This window comes from Poecilia mexicana, unplaced genomic scaffold (genome assembly GCF_051168715.1).
Source record: "Poecilia mexicana isolate PSO_F unplaced genomic scaffold, ASM5116871v1 scaffold_14, whole genome shotgun sequence".
Lineage (NCBI taxonomy): Eukaryota > Metazoa > Chordata > Actinopteri > Cyprinodontiformes > Poeciliidae > Poecilia > Poecilia mexicana.
In genome coordinates this window covers 8,276,593-8,288,582 of record NW_028263383.1, presented here as the reverse complement: position 1 = coordinate 8,288,582, position 11,990 = coordinate 8,276,593, and the positions used below count along the sequence as shown (strand labels likewise).

General features: G+C 35.0%; 1 long non-coding RNA gene across 2 annotated transcripts; it reads left to right on the top strand.

The window, feature by feature from the left end:
• Window positions 1-439: 439 nt before the first annotated feature.
• On the top strand, window positions 440-6,162 carry LOC148155461 (uncharacterized). Of its 2 annotated transcripts, XR_015765326.1 has the most exons (4): window positions 440-547; window positions 3,356-3,424; window positions 3,755-3,824; window positions 4,838-6,162. It is a non-coding gene; the product is annotated as an uncharacterized LOC148155461 (long non-coding RNA). The 2 variants fall into 2 exon arrangements; XR_015765325.1 differs by lacking the exon at window positions 3,755-3,824 and having other exon boundaries at window positions 443-547.
• Window positions 6,163-11,990: the final 5,828 nt, after the last annotated feature.

Here is an 11,990-nt window from a genome sequence, read left to right as displayed (position 1 = left end):
ATTTGAGGAATAAATGTTGTGTTGAGTTTTTTATTTTTATTTTCTTAACTTTGTCAATGAGATGCAAATCCATGCGGCATTTAGAGAGGAGGAAAAGCCAACAGCTCACACTTACATCCACAGCAGTAAAGCCACACTCTTGTCATCAAACGCTTTCGACATGGCAGTGTTTTAGCAGACGCTGGACTGCGGCACGCTCCTTTCTTTTGATCAGTCACTTAGCGGTTCATAAACCACCGGCGTAAGCTGCTGCACATGGAGCTGCCGGGGCAATCCTGAGCACAAATTGAATCAAGCCAATCATCCCCACACAATTCAATCATTCTGCAACACAAATATTCCATGAGGGGCTTCATCCAATTAGAGGGAAATTGCATTCCTGAGCATCATATATCCATTTCAGCTGCAGAGTTCATCACAGCCAAAAGTTTTCAGCTGAGCCACTTTAAAATAAGAGATTTGCTTTGTAAATAGGATTAAGGAATCAATCGTATCTGAGCAGAGAGGCTGAAGCAATTCTTACAGATTAACTCTGATTTTCTGAAAGGTAAGCTTTGTTTACTTTGTTTCCTTATTAAATTTGTGAGTTTTCTGCAATTTACGAACACCTGAGTTTTGCAGTTACTGAAAATTATGTGGATATTTTGAACACAGCCAATCTTGAATTGCAAGTGAATTCAGTATTTAATGCAGCATTGTTTAACATCGTCACTGGGCCAGAAAAGGATACTTCACTTTTAGTGCCAGGTTGTAAATCCCAAACACACTTTGCATGAAATAAAGCAAGATTTTATTCACAAAACACAAATGTTGGGTCATAACTAACACCATAAAATGTGAGTGGCAATTCTATACCTCCTGCTCTTCTTTCAAGTGAGCAGGAAAGACAATAATGGCCCATCCCGAGCCAAGTGTTTCATCTGGTTCACCACAGAAATATGCAGAGAAATGGCATTTTAGACAAAACCTGTGAACTTAAGGTAAAAATGCTTGCTGCCTTTTGAGAGGAAACTATAAATAAAACGGTTATAGAATCTGATAGCAGCTTTGTCAAGATAACTTTAATAAAAATATCAGTCCGATTAACAATTTTGATTTTCATACTTATAAAATTACTCTGAAGAGACAATTATCTTTAATTCAAAGAAAGATTTAGGTTTGCAGAGCCTGCATGTGTGCAGTTAACACAAGTGTAGTAATGGATGATGTCTAATCTATGTTTAAACTCTGGAAAAGAAAATTATTTAATGTTTATGAAGAAAAATATGTTTTCTTTTAAAAACTCCAGTCTGGGTGCTTTTTCTGTGCACACCTCCCATTAAAGTTTAACTTGAGAAATCTTCATGATTGTTCTGAGTGCACTTTCAGATGAACATCAACAAAAGCCCGAAGGTCCCATGGTCACATTTCAGGGTTTAAATCTCGTGGTCTGCCTTCAGTTGCTACAGCAAGAAAAGGTTGGCTGCTGCACTATTTAACTTTTATAAACAATATATTTGGTAAAACTGTCATGTTGTGACATTATAACAAGAGAAAGAAAAACGTTACTCCTCCCAATGCTGCTACTGGTATCTGCAGAAAAACACTAAAAAACAAGAGGAAATTCGCTGTCCATTATGCTCGTGTACGTGCTGCTCTATGTACTAATAGCGGAGAAACATCTTACCAACACAGGAAAACTGTTTGTCTGTGGCCGACGCTAATTAAGATCCTTTTCTTGTTTCGCTGTATGTTTCTGCAGGTGGCAGTAGGATCACAAGGAGGCGTCAGAGTTTTATTTACACATAAATTAATGATTTAAATTTATTTTTGAATCCTTTACCATCTATAATCTTTTCTCCCATAAAGGAAATCTGAGGTTTTTTAAAATAGTGTTTTTTTTTTGTTTGTTTTTTTTTATTCTGCCAGTGATCAGACTCTGATTGTTTTTATCTGCTGTGCGTTTTGCACCACAGACCATAAATATGTACAGAAGATCAAATTTACCTCACACAGGCTACGGTCCGGTGGACAGTGGAGCAGACTGACGGAAATTAATTAGGCCTCAGTAGCAGGTCCTGCTGCTTCCTGACCACAACCAGACACCTAATTACCTTCCATACATCACAGAAGGCTGTCATTATAAAAATTAAAAAAAAACTTCATTGTGGAACAAGTGAAAGAAAAAATAAACACACCTTTACATAGAAATTATAAATAAGCCTCACTGGCTGTTCCCAGTTTTCTGTAAAGGTCAGTTGATGCAAATTTCAGACTTTATAAATGGAAAACATAATGCAGTAATGTAATCTTGTTCAAGCAGTCTGATTTTGGAGGTTAAGAACCGGAATTAAATCTAAAATTAAACCTTTTTTATGCAGAGAAAGAGAATAATTAAAGAGTGTAAATTTATAATGCATTAATCAAAGAGGAAAAGTTCAGATTTCAAAGACAAAATATTGTCTTAGATATTCTAAACAAAAAAAAATGAAAGGACTTAAAATTTTGACTTTTCATCACAAATAACTGCAAAAACACAAAATCTTACCAAGTAATTTTGGTCTAGTTTCTAGTGCAAATATCTCAGCTCACTTGAAATAAGATAAAACCAAATTACAAGTAACTTTTCAGCAAGATATAGGAGCTTGTTTTAAGTAAATAATTCCTTAATATTGATGAAAAAGTTCCAGTTCCATTGGCAGATAATTTCACTTATAACATGAGAAAATGTGTTGTTATAAGGGAACTAGTACTTCATCAATATTAAGGAATTATTTACTTAAAACAAGCTGATATAGCTTGCTGAAAAGTTATTTATAAGTTTGTTTTATCATTTCAAGTGACCCAAGATATTTTCTCTAGAAACAAGACGCAGTATGACCTTTGTGGAAGAATTATCTTCAGGAAACTTCATCTCATACATTTTCTGCAGACGGTCTATAAACACTCCTAATTACCAAATGTTTACATTTTTAAATTTACCTACAATGTGAATAGAAACCTTTAACAGCAATAAATACTCTAATAATCGATATCAGGAATGATTTGAGTACAGATTTAGAGAAATTTTAAAAGCAAACATCTGTCAAATGTTTACCTAAATGTACCTGGGATGGGTTTTAAATACATTTATACAGAACATTTTAATTATGCAAACATAAATTATACATTCAGTTTTGTTTTGCATTTAGACATTTCTGTTTTCGCCTCCATCACGTTTCCCTGACCTCAGCTCGGGTTTCAGTTAAATTTAAGTGTCATCCTTCTTTTTTGTCGATGCTTTTGGTCAAGAAATCAAACTGCACTCAATAACACAAAACCACTGCAGAAGAAAATGTTTGTTTTTTTTTGTCAATTTATTTCTCCCTTTGGTCAGAGACGGCAGAGCTCAGCGTTTGGATGAAGGTCACGCCGGGTTTCGCTTTGCTCCGCAGATCCTGTGAAGGTGACGGCTGTTTCAGATTAGATATTGATCTCTGTGTGTGAGCTTATGTGCCGGCACTCATGTTTTTTGTTTCCCTGTAATTGATTTAGTGAAAAGCTTTATCAGATCTATAAACTGCAGGTCATTCCATGCTTGCAGATTCTGTCGGGGGAAAAGTTTGTAATGAGCCAGAAACTTGATGCACATTTGTGACCTTTTCTCTTAAAAAGTGTCTGTGCGGGTCATGCATTCACAATGCAGATTGATTATTGTAGTTTGTGAAAATTGAATTAACCTGTAATTTTTCTTTTTATTTATTACGTTTTAACAGCAGAAAATATTGATTTGCAGGTCAAAAAGGAATTAAGACGACACCTGCAAAATCCCATCAGAGGTTGTGTCTTCTGTGATTTTTAAACAAGTAAACATTTATTATTACTAACGTGCATAAGTGGACATAACAGAGGAATACATTATTCCTTTACAAATATGTTAATAATTAATTATACCTGAAATTAATGTTTTTTTTTAATTTTTTGCATATATCACATCACTTTACATCCTTTAAAAAACTAAAAAAAAAAATTTCTAAAATATTTAAAATTTATACTTCATAATTTAATTTTAAAAATATTTGAAAGATTTTACTCCATATTTAAAGAATATACAGAAAGAATAAAGTATTTAGTAAACTTTTGTAAAGAGCCCTGAAATATTTGAACAAAATTGCACAGTTTGAAAGGTAATTTTAGTATATTTAAGGAACTATATGCAAACATTTGAAATTGAAAAACACTCTTTCATTATTCTGGCATTTAGCAAATATAAATACTTTTGATCATCCTAACTTATCTACAAGTTTAGTCTAAATTAATCAAACAGTAAGGGGGTGTATGTAAACTTCTGGTTTCAGCTGTTTGGTAATACATAATTGGAAATAAATCCACATTTCAAATGCATAAAATTAGATATTTTTCACTTGAGTAACCCTCAGAGAATAGGATTCAAACACATTATGATATGAAAGTTTAAGTGTCTTTGAATTGGCAGCAGGAGCTTCAAACTGATCTGAGGAGGGATTTTACTGAAGCAGTTAATCTCCAATAATTAGAGTTTATTGTTGTGCCTCATTATTATACAAAGTGTGACTCTGTTCTCGGTTTACTGTCTGTGTTCGCTCTCATTAAAATTTCACAGAGGTACACAGACGTTGGTAAACTTTGAAGCAGAATTGTCTGGGATATTTTGTTTGGATATGATTACCCAGTTTTGCTGCATCTTCACAGAGCCTTTCATGCTGTACTGTTCTTTCATTAAAATGAGAGATAACTGTGTTATATAAAGTGATTTGCAGCCTTGATGCGTTCTTCCCCTGTGGACTGGAATTTCTTGTGTTAAATTAATAAAAACATTCATTCTCCTCTGTCGTTTCAGTGCACCGCAGAGCCTCATACGTGGGTAAAGTGAGCAGGCTGGTGTAAAGAGAAGTCTGCACAGCAGTGTTGGACAGAGAGCGTCTTCGTTTTAGATTCTCTATAAAGACAATTCTTCAACCAAGAAGGGATTACAATGAAATATGATTAAAAGTTTAATTTGTAATCCTGTACAGAAAGTATGATGAAAGACGCAAAGCAGGATGCTAAGGGTATTACAAATTTTACAAATTTTACTTGACTGTGGGGGAATTTAGGCCTATTTTTCTTTGCAGAGTTGTTTTAATTAAGCCACTCTATGCATGAGCAGCTTATTTACAGTCATTGTACCTAAAAACATTGTTTTCATTTTAACTTAACAATGCAAAAACACAACATCTTAGCAAGTAATTCTGGTCTATTCTAGTGCAAATATCTTAGTTCACTTGAAGTAAGACAAAAATAACTTTTCAGCAAGATATAGGTTGTTTTAAGTAAATTCCTTAAAATTGATTAAAATGTTCTAGTTCCACTGGCATACTCCACTTTTAACAAGACATTCCCCCCTGTTATAAGTGAAATAATCTACCAATAGAACAAGAACTTTTTCATCAATATTAAGAAATTATTGACTCTAACAAGCTCAGATTTCTTGCTGAAAAGTTACTTAAAAGTTAGTTTTGTCTTTTTTAAGTGTACTAAGATATTTTCACGAGGAACTAAACCAAAAATACTTTGTAAGATTTTGTTTTTGCAGTAAAGAAACTTTTTGTACTAATAATTGGGAGTTTAAAGCAGATATTTCTCAAAAATTGTCAAAAACTTTCTTACTTGTACTAAATTGTTCCCTCAGCTTTAACTGATGTCAGATTATGTTCTGTGATCCATGTAGTGAGTAATAAAAATTGCATTTGCTGTCACAAATAAGTGCAAATATCACAGATTAGTACGACAAACACTTTGATTTTTATTGGAAAACAAATCACCCAAAAAAAATCATAAAATCCTGGAGGAACTGAAAATGATATAATTTACTTTTAAGAATTAATTTATTTTTTTAACTGTTGTAAAATTAGATTTAGAATTTTAAACTCAGGAATAATTAAAATAGATTTACCCTCTCAAACTCTGATATAAATTTTTCCAGTTACAATTTATAATTCCTTTAAGTCCGTGGGATTTAAACGTTTCAAGTTTCTGTTTAAAAGTTTTGCTGCAGTGATTAGTTTCAGTTGATCCAAAGAGCTGAATATGAATAATGTGAAGGAAGTTTGTATTGATGAATAGCCATTAAACCCTAAACTCTCCTGGGTTACATGAACACATTTCGCTGTTTTTCATCTTAGTTTTCGGTAATGTGTTTGTTTTCTCTCCTGGTGCTGCTTCAGCATTATTCAAAGCTGCTGCAGGCAGCTGTTTTCAGCAGAATAAATAAAAAATAAAAGCCTTGCAGCTTCTCACAGCACCCAACAGCAGAAATACTCACTGAATACATCTGGCTAGCATGAGGAGTAGTAAGCATCTTATCACAAGACGTTACACTCAAGAGTTTGGTGAAATCAAAAACTTAATGACCAAAGCAAATTTTTAGACTAAGTCTTCAAATCCCTGCCACTTTTTCCACATTTTCCTCTATTATAATCACAAAATCCAGTGGGATTTTCTGTGAAAGACCAACACTAAGTGATGCAAAATTATGAAATGGAAAGAAAATTATTAAAGTAATGCTTAAATGATATTTAACTTCAAAGAATCTGAAAAGTCTTTTAGGGCTTCACACATCAAGTTTTGATCGAGTTTTTATTGTAAAATAAGACTCAACATCTCAGCATCTATTATCTTCATTTTATCAACAGAAAGTAGCACAGAGTCATTAGGTGGAAAGAAAATTATTTTTAATATATATATGAAAATATGAAAAGTCTTCAAAGCAAAATCCTGCAGTTCATGTTATTTGGAGGAACGTCTCTCCCAGTTCTGCACATCCAAAAACTAGAGTTTTCCCATTCTTCTTCCCAGAATAACTCCAACTCAGTCGGAACGGATGTAGAGTAGCTTTTATCTCATCCTCAGAGTTTTTCCACAGATTCTCAGTTTGATTTAGCTTCTGACTTTGACTGTGCCGCCTAATCTAAACCTATCAGAGCTCTGCTACATATGGTCGTTTTTCTGCTTTTTTAAGATAATGGTCCCCTGTGAGGCGTTCAAAGCTTAGTACATTGTTAATTTTTCTCTATTCTCTAATAAAATTCTTTTATTTTCATGTTGCAAATTCAATTTGAGGACTTGTATCTTAATCTAATTAAACTAAAGGACTGTCTGAGCCCACAAAGGATCAAACTTTATATCATGATTCGGCATAAAAGAAGCTGAATGACAGATTTTTGCCTGGAAAACAAGCTGTCACTCTGGCCTCTGCTGGTGTCAAAGGGACGACATTTCTGAAGGATTTATCTATATTTCTTTTGCCCTTAGATGTTTCAATGCTGCTAAAGTTTGATGACACCAATAAATAAAAAATAATAATCCAGGTGGCAGATTATCTTTAACAGATTTTGGCAGCAGATGGAAACCAGAGGAAGTGTGTTTGCACTTGTTTTATTTATGTTGTGAGGACATGCGGAGAAATTTATTCCACTATAAAGAAAGACCTTTTTTTTCAAATTTAGTGGATGACTTGTATTAAATTTAAAATCAAATTAGAGTAGATTATTGTCCAAATTATGTCAGAATGAATGTAAATCTGCTTGAAATGTACGTGTACATTCAAAGTCCTACAAAGGGATGAAAAACTACTGACTGCGTTTGTTTTTGTTGTGGCTCAGCCGGATAAATCCTCATGCTGTTCATCTTTTCATCTGAAGCTTCTCCCTGTTTGGGTTTGTTTGTATTCAGGTATTTAAAAATCACATCTTCCAAAACTTTCACCAACTTTTTTGCATTTCATTGCAATTTCATGTGAGATCAATACAAAGTATTTTCATTTTTTCTTCTACAAATAAATATGTTAAGTACAATTCAGTACAACCAGTTATTTTTAGATATAAGTTAATGATTAAAAACTCCCTCAAGTGTGATTTAATTTGGTAGAGAACACAAGTGAACAAGCAGCATCTTTAAGACCAAAGCAGAAGGTCAGAGAGGAAGTTGTGCAAAGGTTTAACACTGAAAATAAGAATATTTTATAAAGCAAACTGATTGAGAGATGGACATCTACCTAAACTGACAGATATTTAAGGAGCTAAGAGAGGTAAAGAAAAAGGAAAGCCATGAGAAATCACATGTTGAGGAAAACACAAACGTGTGGATGATTTAATGTGTCAGGATCTCAGGTTGGTGCAGTTTTTTTGTTTGCTGTATCCTTTATTATTCCAGATCAACCTTAATTTCTCTCTTTACTTTCGATTAGTCTTTACTAATAGTGGTTTATTTATTTAGATTAGATCTGTTGTTCATTCTTTGTGTTTATTTATTATGGTTAGTTTTATGTTTTCCCAGCTTCCCTTTTAGTGTTTTTACCCTTCCTAGTTCCTCGGTGCCCACTCTCTCTCTTTCTCTCTCTCTGTGTCTCGCTCTCCCTCTCCTCACAGCTGCACCCTGTCTATAATTAGTCCTGATCCATTGTGTCAGAAATCAAGCTCCCAGTATTTAACCTGCTGTCCTCCAATCACTCCTCGCTGGTTCCTTCCTTTCCCAGTTTCCTCTCTTTATTTTTTCATTTTCCTTTTTATCGAATATGACCTTCATGAGACTACAAATGTCCTGTCCGTGCTTTGATCCTGGTCAGCCACAAATCAGATGGGATCAGATTTACACTTTGTGACCTGCATGCAAAACAATCTGGCCAAAAACTAACATTGCACATCACCTTGAACACATCGCACCGTTATAAGCGAAATCAAAGCTGAAAACCAAAACACACAAAGCAAAACATGAAGAAAATATCTTAGAGACTTTGACAATTACTTCTAAAACCTTTTCTATGCTGCATCACCTTTATGTAAAGGAAATTTTAAATTGCATGTCACACTTTTCACATTCTTATTGTTGCACCATTTCCTTCTGCTTCTTAATCATGTGTTGCTCCATCCTAAGATGTCAGCGAATTATTTGGACCCTTGTGATTGTAACGTCACAAAAAGTGAAAATGTTCAAGGGACAAACACATTTCATTTCTGCAAAGCACTGTATTTCTAAATATGCTTTTGCAGCCCATTTTCTCCATCATCACAACTCTCCCTCTCAAAGGTTGACAGTTCGTCCCTTTCATCACTTATGACCTACTTTTTTTCTGATTATGTGATCAAATGGCAGAGAAATGGAAAAGCTGCAGGTCCAAATATGCTGCAGGAACCACAGTGCAAACGGGCACCTCTCTGTTTTAATTGTCCCCAGAGATCCCCCCAATCGGTAATTAGCCAACATTGCCTCTGGTGTGTGTGTGTGTGTGTGTGTGTGTGTGTGTGTGTGTGTGTGCTGGGATATCTGCTAAGGAAGAATTTGTGACACACTGTTCACCCCTCTCAGTCAAAACCTTCAGTTGTTCCTCATTTACATGTTAAATACTTTAACAAGAACGCTTCACACTCTGTCTCGTCAAGTTTGATTCCCTGTCTGCCATCCCCATTTGTGGCATCTTAGAGACACACTCACACAAATTAAAGAAGCTGAATTTCTTCCTCAAGTTAAAAAAAATGCATGGCTTATAAGGAGGCTGGTTCTTTTGTGTAAGGATTAAACTGACCTTTGAATTATGGAGCGGTTTCTGCTGGCTTTCAGCTGTAGCAGTCCTTCCAGCGGCCACCTACCAGTGCATTGACCAGACTTCAGCAGCAGCAGCTTTGAAAGTGCAGCCGAAGGAAATCTTCCCTGCTGAATTAGGCTGAACGGCTGCATGCTCTGAGTTTTTACTTCCACCCCATTTTGTCGTTGTACTTCTCGTTTCTTTAAGCGTTGTTCTTGTGCGTTTCAGTCAGCATTACTTCCACTTTATGGCTGTCTTCAAATTGTTCACTTGATCACTCACCCACAACAAAGTGTTTGCTCTGGAGGACGAGACAACACAACTTGCTGAAACACTTCAGGCAATGTGATTATAGCACTGTTACTAGGTGCTAAATTGTTGTAGTTATCTTTGCCACACAAACAAAGAGTGGATAATTAGCATTTTCTATTCTTATACATGTTGTGATAATCTATTACTTAACCTTATTAGAATAATACTTATGAAAACAAACTAATATATACAGTATTTTACCTTTTTCTGATGCATATAAGCATTTTTTCCCTTAAATCTTCAATTCAATGAGATTACACTTATTTTTAATGTATATAACTTGTTCTATTAATATTATTCAAACTTCATGATGCTTTAGTCTGACTTGATTTTTATTTGCAAACCTACACAAGCTCAATTTGAGCTCGGAGTCATAAGAAAGAAAGCCACAGCAATGATGAATCTAGCTTAAAGTTGCAGGATTTAACTTTTGTAAAGAATTTTTTTTTTTTTACATATTTGTTAAAATTGTCACTATGTATGACACAGAAAATCTGTGAAAAGATTGATCTCCCTCCTGAACTGCTACTTCGTCAGAAAAAACACAGAAACAAACAACCAATCAGAGCCAGGAGTTTGGTCTTAGCACCGTCAGTCATCCTGGTGTACTCGCTGCTAAATCCATTGGCAGAGAATACTACACTGCAAAACATAAAATCTGCAAATTGTTTTTGTCTAGTTTCTGGCGCAAATATCTTAGTAAACTTGAAACAAGACAAAACTAACTTAGAAGTAGCTTTTCAGCAAGATATAAGGAGCTTAGTGTTAAGTCAATAATTCCTTAAGTTGATGAAAAAGTACTAGTTGCATTGGTAGATTATTTGCTAATAACACTCCTGGCAGATAAATTCACTTACAAGACATTTTCCCGTGTTATTAGCAAAATAATCTACCAATGCAACTAGTTCTTTTTAATCAACTTAAAGGAATTATTGACTTAAAATAAGCTCTTATATCTTGCAGAAAAGCTACTTCTAAGTTAGTTTTGTCTTGTTTCAAGTTTACTAAGATATTTGCGCCAGAAACCTGACAAAAAAACTTTGTAAGATTTTGTGTTTTTGCAGTGTAGTACAGACCAATGGGGGTGGACGAACAACACCACACAAGATTGTAATTGACAGCGCTAAGACCTGCCTCCTGGCTCTGATTGGTTGTTTGTAGAGGAGCTCATTGTTTTTTGCAGATTATCTGTCTCATACCACGCTATCGTCAACAAATATTTAAAAAAATAAAAGGTAATGAAAAAGAAAATCACAATTGATACAATAATACATGTGATAAGAGAGTTTAACATGAAAAGCTCATTTTCTATTTACACTCTGCAGTTTGCTGTCAGCTCCTCTCCATATTAAGTGTGCCCTTGATCTTCTCGCCCTTCTACTTGTGTTGTTCTAAATCAGCATGCAAGTATGCCAAAACATACACACACACATGCATGAGCAGCACGATGCACAAACACACATGAAACCTTGTTCGAAATTTCCCAAACTCCAATTACCTCACACACTCCAACTCCATCATATCTGCACTCCTATCATTTCCTACTTCTTTCCCCATTATGTCGCTGACTCGTGCTCTCACTTCAAGACTCAACTAATAAGCAGGCAAAGACAGCGGATTTGGAGAAAGAAAAAACTGAGTAGACATCTCTCATTATTTTCATTCATGGCACCAGCGGCATTGTAGGCGCAGAAAAACCTCACTGCATCTTCTTCCTCACACACATCATCTAAGTGAAAACCCTTGGAAAGAGCAAGTGATTGATGCCTTTCTCTCTGCTCCTTCTTTTGTCTTATTCACTCCTTTTATGTTTGCGTGCATTAGCCTAACATGAAAGGGACAAATGAATATTAATCCTAAAAAGAGCTGAGGCTACATGTACATTTCCAAGTGACACAAACTATCCTTTAAGTGTAAACTAGGATCTTTTTCCCCTGTGACTCCTCTTGTTGCTGAATCAATACTGTGCAAGCAGTCGCGCAAGAATGGACACTGACAAACACGTGCATTCAGTCACAAATTAGGACACACACACACACACACATCAGAAGTCTCAGTGTTTTGACTTCTTCCTCCACTGAACAAACAGAAATCAATTCCCTCGACTAGCAGGGAACAT